Raw genomic sequence first — 11,461 nt, forward strand, 5'->3', positions numbered from 1 at the left:
CAATGCATAACAGAGAGATGATTTACAAGGAAAAAAAATATCATCTGCAAAAACTAGAACTATACATTTGACTGTTTCCCTCCCAACCAAGGAACTCCGGCCAGGGTCAGGACAAAACCAAGTAATCCCATTCCAAGACAATGACAGGAAACAATTGGAAAACGGGTATGGGGGGATAGAGGACACAGCAAGTACCTCCCTGCCCACTATGGGAGGCCAGGATCCCCACCCAGGACATTATCTATAGATTGTATGCGCTTGGCTAAGAAGTTCACAACATTGCCATCCGGAAGTATAACGGACCAACACACAAAATTGTGTGTAATCATGATTGTTTATAGTCTGGTTCATACAGTTTAGTGAGAATTACTCATAAACGCGGATGGCAAAAAAAATAACAAAGAAGTCAACTTCGAACTATCTATATTACATTTCCATGTGCTCAAAATGACCCACATAGTGAAAAGTATTCACAGTTTGAGAAATATGCAAACATTACAATTGGTCATTTTGCTCTGCATGACTCATGGGTATGTTTACAACTTTCATAAACAAAGCAGCGTGTTTAGATGCATTGAGAAATGTCCAATTGTTGTACAGCTCCAAATCATGTGATTGATGACTGGGTTGGACGAAAACATGAATACAGATCGCTCCCATTGACCAAAGATTCAGTCAAAATACAAGGCGACTACTTAATTATAAGAAAAATGAAACGGTGAGTTGTATTTATAGTTCAACCAATGGGATCACTTGTTTCCTTGAGCTCTACTAACGATAACTCATTTGGCGATGCACTTACCTAAATGGCCTCAAAATACAAAATCATGGAGAGGGACCGTCGCCATCGTTAACTTATAGATAGTATGAAGTTGACGTCACTCCGGTCTTTGATATTGTTTTTTTGCCATCCGCCTTTATGAGTAATTCTTACTTAATTGTATTATCCATACTATAAACGTTCAAGGTTACACATAGTTTAGTGTGCTGGTCCGTCATACTTCCGGGTGGCAATGTTGTGAGCTTCTCGGCCAAGCGCATACTATCTATAGATAGTATGCGCTTGGCTAAGAAGCTCATAACATTGCCATCCGGAAGTATAACTGACCAACACACAAAACTGTGTGTATCCATGAACGTTTATAGTCAGGTTAATACAGTTCAGTGAGCATTACTCACAAACGCGGATGGCAAAAAAACAATAACAAAGACCTGAGTGACGTCATCTTCGAACTATCTATAGCCTGACACTGACCAACAAAGACGTCAAACGACAAGACTTTGGCCACAAAAGAAACCAAATCGTGAGTTGTATTCAATAGTTCAACCAATGGAATTACTTGTTTCCTTGAGCTCTACTAACAACAACTCACTAGACGCTGCACAAACCTTAAAATGACGCAGAATATGGGTTTTAGCGTATATAGATAGAATGCGCTTGGCCAAGGAGTTCACAACATTGCCATCCGGAAGTTTTACGGACCAACACACAAACTCTGTGTAACCATGAACTTTTATAGTCTGGTTAATACAGTTTAGTGAGAACAACTCACAAACGCGGATGGCAAAAACAATAACAAAGGCCTGAGTGACGTCATCTGCATACTATCTATATCGTTATGTTATAGCCTGATACTGAAATCCAAAAAGACTGGCAGTTTGACGTCATTATTTGGTTTTTGCACAGTCTAGTGAGTTGTCGCTAGTAGAACTCATGGAAACAAGTCATTTCATTGGTTGAAATATTGAATACAACTCACGATTTGTTTTCTTTTGTGGCAAAAGACTGGCATTTTGACGTCATTTTTTGGTCAGTGTCAGGCCATAACTTTACGAAGGCCACGGTTTTAGTTGGTTTTAGTGTCAGGTTGTAAGTAAACGATGGCTTAGCCAAGTGTCATGATTTCAGTTAACAATGGCCACGGTCGGATTGAAGGTTATAGATAGTATGCGCTTAGATAAGAAGCTCACAACATTGCCATCCCAAAGTATAACGGACCAACACACAAAACTATGTGTAACCTTAAAGGTCTATAGATAGTTCGAAGATGACGTTAGTCAGGTCTTTGTTATTGTTTTTTGCCATCCGCGTTTATGAGTAATGCTCACTAAACTGTATTAACCTGACTATAAAAGTTCATGGATACACACAGTTTTGTGTATTGGCCCGTTATACTTCCGGATGGCAATGTTATGAGCTTCTTAGCCAACCGCATACTATCTATAGTCTTATTAATACAGATTTGTGAGAATTACTCATGTACGCGGATGGCAAAAAACAATAACAACGACCCGAGTGACATCAACTTCATACTATCTATAGTTGACGTAATTCAGGTCTTTGTTATTGTTTTTTTTTTTTTGTAATCCGCGTTTATGAGTAATTCTCACAAGACGGTATTAACCAGACTATAAAAGTTCATAGTTACACATTGTTTCGTGCGTTGATACGTTATATCCAGCTGGTGGATGTTGTGAGTATTTTACCTAAAAGCATAACATCAATAAGTTCAAAGACAAGACCTCTTTGCAAAACTTGAGTATGTAATATGGAGGCTCATTAATCGCCCATCCCTGAATATCACCATATCTACTTTTCCAAACTGAATAATAAGGTTCAACAGTCGTGACGTCACTTCCCTCGTAATGACGCATAGCAACTGGTTCTAAACTATCGGAGCAATGGCGGACGCCCATATCTCCATCACCGTCCTTAAAGTATCCAGAGGAGTAAAACATTTTAAATCTGATCATGTTTTGACTTTTATACATTCTGATCACATGACATGTGAAAAAGTTCAAAGAGCATGAAGAATAAAAAGTACCGATTTTCTTTGTTTAGAACCAAGCTGCTCGTTGCTGCTGGGCGGACGTAACGTCAGATTATTGAATCGTATTTAGTATGCGCTTGGCTAAAATGCTCATAACATTGCTATCCGGAAGTATAACGGACCAACACACAAAACCGTGTGTACAAATGAACGTTTATAGTCAGGTTAATACAGTTCAGTGAGCATTACTCATAGACGCGGATGGCAAAAAACAAAAACAAAGACCTGTGTGACGTCATCTTCGAACTATCTATTAGTCAAGAGTAAGGTTACGCTCACAAGACCTCTCTGCAAAATTGGAGTATGGAATATGGAGGCTTATTTGACCGTCAATCCCTCTCTCTCTCTCTCTCTCTCTCTCTCTCTCTCTCTCTCTCTCTCTCTCTCTCTCTCTCTCTCTCTCTCTCTCTCTTTCTCTCTCTCTCTCTCTCTCTCTCTCTCTCTCCCCTTCTCTCCTTCTCTTTTTCTCAATTTCTCGTTCTCCTCATCTGGAATCTCTTTATCTCTCTTTTACTCTCAAATTCTCTCTTTCTCTCCATACTTGTCCAGACTGAACAATTGTAAATATAAATAAAAACAATACAAAACCAACCACAAACAACACCCCCCCCCCCCACAAATAAAACCCAACAAACAAACAAACCAAAAGAGATTTGATTGGAAATACAATATCAAACGATATTTCAAACAACTATATAGATAGTATGCGCTTGTCTAAGAAGCTCATAACATTGCCATCCGGAAGTATAACGGACCAACACACAAAATTGTGTGTATCCATGAACGTTTATAGTCAGGTTAATACAGTTTAGTGCCCTTTACTCATAAACGCGGATGGTAAAAACCAATAACAAAGACCTGAGTGACGTCAACTAAGAACTATCTATAGAAAGTAATTGTCTGAAATCAGACGAGCCCAGACGACCTGATTTCAGATAAGTTATAGTTAATAATTTCCTTCCCGGCCGTTGATGCTAATCCGATTTGCGAGACTGGATATATAAAAAAAAACCCATGGTCTCCTGATGGAAATTGACTTGAAAGTATCCATCACTATAGTTAGTTTATGTCTCAGTTATCATCGTCGTCTCAAATTATACAGTACTCGCTGGGTCATAGCACGCTGAATTCCTGCACGGTATGCAATACGACACGCTGGGACTGGATGACCAAAGGTATAGATAGAACGGAGTTGACGTCATTCAGGTCTTTGTTATTGTTTTTTGCCATCCGCGTTTATGAGTAATTCTCACTAAACTGTATTAATCAGACTATAAACGATCATGGTTACACACAGTTTTGTGTGTTGGTCCGTGTTCCTTCCGGATGGCAATGTTGTGAACTCCTTAACCAAGCGCATACTATCTATAGATAGTTCTAAGAAGACGTCACTCAGGTCTTTGTTATTGTTTTTTGCTAGCCGCGTTTATGAGTAGTTCTCACTAAATTGTATTAAGCAGATTATAAACGATCATGATTACACACAGTTTTGTGTGTTGGCCAGTTATACTTCCGGACGGTAATGTTGTGAACTCCTTAGCCAAGCGCATACTATCTATAGAAGGAAGGAAAGAAGATATGACGTCAGTCATCTCTTTGTTATTATTTTTAAACAGCCACTTCGGTGATTAATTCTAACTAAATCATATAAAGCAGACTATAAACGTGTTGTAAAATATGGCTGGTGGCTGTTGTGAGTGTTTTACCTCCACCCATATCATCAATTGGTAACCTCCCGTGGGCATCGGATTTCGACACATTCGAATTCTAGGGTTATAGTAAAAATATTACGACCCTCTGTGGCGTAATGGTAGCACGTCTGACCGGTAATAAGAAGGTCTGAGGTTCGATCCCCTGTCGAGGTAGACTGATTTTTTGGGATTTTTTTGTTTTTCTTGCTTTGTCTGGCACCTTTCATCCACACTTGTTGAGATCTTTATCTTACACTGGTGCCTGCTCCTTAATTTCCTAATTTGTTACTTTAAAGTTTTAAAATATTATTATTATTAGAAAAGGAAGGTTAGCGTGAAAGTAAGGCAAAGGGTAGCTGTAACCATGTAATAATAATAATAATAATAATAATAATAATAATAATAATAATAATAATAATAATAATAATAATAATAATAATAATAATAATTCATAGCCAAATCAAGGATTCATAGAGTCAATAAAAACAAATACAGTAAAGATATGTCTTGAGATTCTTTTTAAAGGTAGGTAAATACTTGCACTCCCTCAGACCAAGTGGTAGTTCATTCCAGATCTTGGGGCCGAAACAAGCAAACCAAATTTTGTTCTTGATCTTTTTTCCGAAATTTTCGTTTGGTCATTACATGATCTTAAAGTGTAATTTTCAAATTTACACATGACCACGTGATCTGTGAGATATGCCGGTGCTATACCAGGCAAACACTTATAAACAAGACACGCTGCTTTGTAATATGTGCGCTTTTCAATGGGCAACCAGTGGAGAGGCCAACAAAGGGGTTGCATGATCAAATTTTAGTTTGCCCAAAACTAATCTTGCTTCACTGTTTTGCAGTAGTTGTAACTGTTTAATAGAAGCCTGAGGCAAGTTGACAAGCAGGGAGTTACAATAATCTAGTTTCGAAAAAATTAGGGAAACAACCAATGTTTTACATGTTCCAATTGTAATATACTGACGGATCGAACTGATTTTCTTCAATTGAAAGTATAAAGATTTACAGAGAGCAGAAATGTGAGCTGACATCTCATTTCTGAATCAAAATAGACACCCAAATTTTTCACAGTCTTTGAAACTTTGATCTTTTCACCCCCAATCAACACCTCAAGACCATCATTCACCTTCAACTGTCCTCTATTTCCCACAATCATCACTTCTGTTTTTGACTCATTCATTTTCAACTTGTTTGCATCCATCCACTCTTTTACATCCGTCACACATTCTTCCACACGTTTCACAATATTTCCGAGATTAAGTTGATTCTACTGTAGTTTGGTTACTGCATTGACTGTGAGCGACTGTCACAAATGATATTCATAGAATTATTTCATAAGACAAGATGATCCATAAGACGTTAGTTATGGCAGGGAATTTTACCTGTTAACCCTCGCTCTCTCCTTACCAACTATAGGAAAATCATCACATTCGTTACGATACAACCAACATTTTTCTTATTCAAATTTCTTTTTTACATCATAAAATTTAAAGAAAATGAACATTGTGTAGTAGAGTATGTTTTCCTAAAGAAATTATACATCGCAAGAACTTTACTGCTATTGTGTTTGAGTGATAAAAAATCTATGTTTGTGTTAGTTGGGTGTGAAGTTTTGGGGAAAATCCTGAAAATGTCTGGTGAGGAGAGAGTTAACAGCCATACTCCAGAAAGACGCGATTTTCAAACTTTGGCCAGAAAACTCGTCTTTCAAATATCGATCGATTTAAATGACCCTCATCTCGGCAAAAACTTTCAAACCTGGGACTGAAGAAAGACTTGGCGAGGTCTCAGATTTGAGAGTTTTTGCCAAGACGGGGGCCATTTAAATCGATTGATATTTGAAGGACGAGTTTTCTGGCCAAATTTGTAAACACGCGTCTTTCTGGAGTACGGCAGTTAATAGGATGACAAAGTCAAGTCTGTGATAAATCAACGTGGAGCAATCATGGCACAAGAAAATAGAGAAACGGATCCACTTTTAAAACGGTAGGAGTCCTTCATGGCCATTAAGCCCATAGAGCCAGAATTTATCCCGGTTTTTATAGCGTCAAACGGACAATAGCAATTGCTTGCTATCCTTTGGATAGGATTATAGTTTATCGCAAAGTACTTTCCGCCAAATCTTAGAGAGTCAGCTACCCATTCACTGCTGGTAGGACATAGGGGTCAGAAAAATCTTGACTGCACCCGGGATCGATCTTTATCTTGTGAAGCGAGTGCTCTACCAACTAAGCTATCGAGACCTTTTAATAACGGTACTTCATAAAATAGAATCTATTCTTTAAGAAAATAGGGTTGGGGCGGGGATCAACTTTGCTCCGTACAGCCCGTGTTAAATTATTGTCAACGAGCACAGCGTTACTGGCAAAACATGTTAAGAAAAGTGAGTGGAGCAGGCACTTATGTTGATAGTAACAAGAAATGAAGTGAGTAGGAAAGTGCCAGAAGACAACAGAGAATTTAAAAAAATCTTTTTATGCTCGTCGGAGAAGTATTTCATAAGGGCGTCCGCCATTGTTTTGATAGTTTAGAGCCAGTTACTAAGTTACCATGCGTCATTACGAGGGAAGTGACGTTACGACTGTTGAAGCGTATTATAATGATCAATCCTTAATTTGACAATGCGAATCACTGTCTGCCCCCCCCCCCCCCCCCCTGTTGCCAGATTTATTTGCGCGCTCCTACAAAATCTATTACCGTAACAATTTTGATCATTGTTGAGTCAAATGATTCGTGTCGATCAATAGTTAATTCCCACAATACAGTTAGTCGTGGTATAATAATTAATAATTGAAACAGATAAGTACATGTCTGTAATAGCCTTTATTTCTCATCAATCAAAACGAGGTCTCCTTTAGTATCATTCAAAGATATTGGTCCCTGGGTCTTTATGGCAGTGAGTTTAATGAAATGCTGGTCAGGGCAAATAATGGTGGAGATAGAAATAGAAGTTGGACAATGAGTTTTTTGGAACAGCTGGAGTCATTGGTCAGCTCCATAGGAATCAAAGAGAATTCATTATAATAATGATGATATTATGAGGCTGTGACAATAAGATGTTGTTTTTATGATGTTCTCCACAAAAATACTCCAATAATAAGTAATTTGGAAAGGCTTAGGACATATTCGTTATTATCAGTTCCTATCTAAAGCTACTAATACTAAGAATACTACTAATACTACTACAATTACAACTATTAATCTAGCTTCTACTGCTGCTGCTATTACTACTACTTCTACTACTACTACTACTACTACTACTACTATTACTACTACTTCTACTACTTCTACTACTACTACTACTACTTCTACTACTACTATACTACTACTACACTACTACTACTAACTACTCTACTACTACTACTACTATACTACTACTACTCACTACTACTACATACTACTACTATACTACTTACTACTACTACTACTACTACTACTACTACTACTACTACTACTACTACTACTACTACACTACTACTACTACTATCTACATACTACTACTACTACTACTACTACTACTACTACTAGTACTACTACTACTACTACTACTACTACTACTAACTACTACTACTACACTACTACTACTACTACTACTATACTACTACTACTACTACTACTACTACTACTTACTACTACTAACGACTACACAACTACTACTACTACTACTACTACTACTACTACTACTACTACTACTACTACTACTACTACTACTACTACTACTATCTACTACTACTACACCTCTACTACTACTACTACTACTACTACTACTACTACTACTACTACTACTACTTTACTCCTACCACTACTACTACTACTACTACTACTACTACTACTACTACTACTACTACTACTACTACTACCACCACCACCATCACTACTACTTGACCTTGTTAACAAAAACTACGTCACAACCGAGCGAATCTGATGAATGAAAAGCCATTCGTCCCATCAAAAGTAGGATGTTTTCAAGATTTTGAAATCGTCGTATGTCTCTTAAATAAATGAAATAAGCTTGCCTATAGGGAATGAGATTAGCCGAAGAGTAGCGTCCCTTGATTTGGAAGTCACGAGCGGAAAAGTTATTAGAGAGAGAACGTCATGTTGGCTGTGCGGCATGAGACACTTCACCGAAAGCGAGGACGACAGAGACGCGTGCGCAAAACCATTTTGACGTTCTCTGTGTAAGGTGACGTCCAATCAAGGGACGCTACTCTTCCGCTAATCTCATTCCCTATATCAAAATTTTTAACCAGGTGATTAACTCACTCAACCCTAAAACCGACACTATCCGTTGTATGCTTTACTTTTAACCTTTGCCTGTTTACTATATTTTCTGAGACAAATTATAGGGAATGAGATTAGTGGAAGAGTAGCGTCCCTTGATTGGACGTCACCGGTGGAGAAGTCATTTGTAAACAAACCAACTACAAGCCAAGCGCTCCAAATACAAAATTTATTATTCATATTTCTGTACAAAAATGCATATCGTTGATTATGGCTTGTTGTAGTTGGTTTGTTTACAAATAACTTTTCCACCGGTGACGTCCAATCAAGGGACGCTACTCTTCAGCTAATCTCATTCCCTATAGGCGTAGTATCAAAGCAAATGTTCTTAATATTTACACGTTCATCGTTGATGAATAAAATTATCTATGTACATGCTCATTTTTAATACATTTTTTCCCCTTTTGAAAAGTAGCAAAAATCCCTAGGATTTAGTGAGCTAAACTGCTTACATTACATTTCATATTATGCTTAATCCCTCTAACTAAAAGTGCAAAGTTAAAACATTTATCGCACACATTAACAACAACGTCAAGGCAAAATCTTCCTTTTTAATCTCTATTCCCAGATTAACCCAACAGTCACTCTCTTGCATTTCAAACCAAGGGCAACGACTCTCAATCTAATGCCTTCCCCCCCCCCCTTCCCCCCCCCCCTCCACCTTTCTGAATAACTGACACACCTTTCCTGCAAACAGGAGTCCCGATAGCTCAGTCGGTAGAGCACTCGCTTCACACGCAAAGGAACCGAGATCGATCCCGGGTGCAATCAAGTTTTTTGGGGGGTTTGTATCTGTTCCCCCAGTCTACACAGCAGTGAATGGGAAGCTGGGTCTGTTAAGTCTGGCCGAAAGTACTTTGCGATATACTAGCGTCCTATCTAAAGGATAGCAAGCAATTGTCTGGGATAAACTTCAGCTCCATGGGCCCAATGGCTCTAAATGACAACTAACTTCCTGCAAATATGATTATGAAGGACGAAATGTAAGCATCGCTTCATTCATGAATAATTGATGGGTTATGTTGTATGACACCCCAATATAGATCGCTAATCGGCGTCAACTTCGTTACCTCTATATTGGGATACCAGTCCAGTACGCATGAGCTTGTTGTTGGAAAGCGCTTTGAGCACGTTTAGTGGATATTGCGCAATATAAAAGCCCAAGATTTTTTGTTGTTGATTTTTTTGTTTATTTCATTGTTTTTTGTTTTTATTTATTTATATTTTTTTTTGTTATTATTATTATTATTTTTTTGTTTTGTTTTTGTTTGTTGCTATTACTCAATTTATTGATCAAGGGACGGGATCGTGGATGGCTCATGCGGTAGAGTTACGGTCTCACCGGCCAGGCGGAGTTGTCGTACCGATAAGGTCGCAGGTTCAAACCGTGGCCTTCGTAAAGTTATGGCCTGATACTGACCAAAAATGACATCAAAATGCCAGTCTTTTGCCACAAAAGAAACCAAATCGTGAGTTGTATTCAATAATTCAACCAATGAAATAACTTGTTTCCACGACAACTCACTAGGCGGTGCAAAAACCAAATAATGACGTCAAACTGCCAGTCCTTTTGGATTTCAGTGTCAGGCTATAAGGATGGCTCCGTTCTAACCCCATCACCGCCGCGAAAATATTTTATTCTCTATTGTCTTCTGGCACTTTCCTACTCACTCATCTTTTGTTGTTACCGACGGGATCAAGCATGACACTAAAACCCACTAAGACCCATATTTTGACGTCATTTTTAGGTTTGTGGCCACCGATCGTAGCCATCGTTTTGTTATAGCCTGATACTGAAATCCAAAAGGACTGGCAGTTTGACGTCATTATTTGGTTTTTGCACCGCCTTGTGAGTTGTCGTTAGTAGAGCTCATGGAAACAAGTCATTTCATTGGTTGAACTATTGAATTCAACTCACGATTTGTTTTCTTTTGTAGCAAAAGACTGGCATTTTGACGTCATTTTTTGGTCAGTATCAGGCCATAACTTTACGAAGGCCACGCACCGATTGAGTTGTCGTGTAGCCATTGTAAAGTTATAGCCTGACACTGAAACCCAAAAGGACTGGTATTTTGACGTCATTATTTGGTTTTGCACCGCCTAGTGAATTGTCGTCAGTAGTACTCATGGAAACAAGTGATCCCATTTGTTGAACTATTGAATACAACTCACGATTTGTTTTCTTTTGTGGCCAAAGACTGGCATTTTGAGGGTTTTTTTTTTTTTTTTTTTTTTTTTTTTTTTTTTTTTTTTTTTTTTTTGTTTTTTTTTTTTGGTCAGTGTCAGGTTATAACTCTATAGATAGTATGCGCTTGGCTAAGAAGCTCATAACATTGCCATCCGGCAGTATAACGGACCAACACACAAGACTGTGTGCAACCATGAACGTTTGTAGTCTGGTTAATACGGTTTAGTGAGAACTACTTATAAACGCGGCTGGCAAAAAACAATAACACAGACCTGAGTGACGGCAACATCGAACTATCTATACGATGGCTACGGTATCAGGCTATCGGTTAACAAGGCCACAGACGGGATCACCAACCAAGCACAATCACTCAATAAATCATAGAATAAACGTGAAATGAATTTCATATTAATGGTTACAAGACCAATTTTTTGCAACTGTACCACCCTGGTATA

This window comes from Berghia stephanieae, chromosome 10 (assembly GCF_034508935.2).
Source record: "Berghia stephanieae isolate SIO BIC M18660-M18661 chromosome 10, UCSD_Bste_1.3, whole genome shotgun sequence".
NCBI classification, from domain to species: domain Eukaryota; kingdom Metazoa; phylum Mollusca; class Gastropoda; order Nudibranchia; family Aeolidiidae; genus Berghia; species Berghia stephanieae.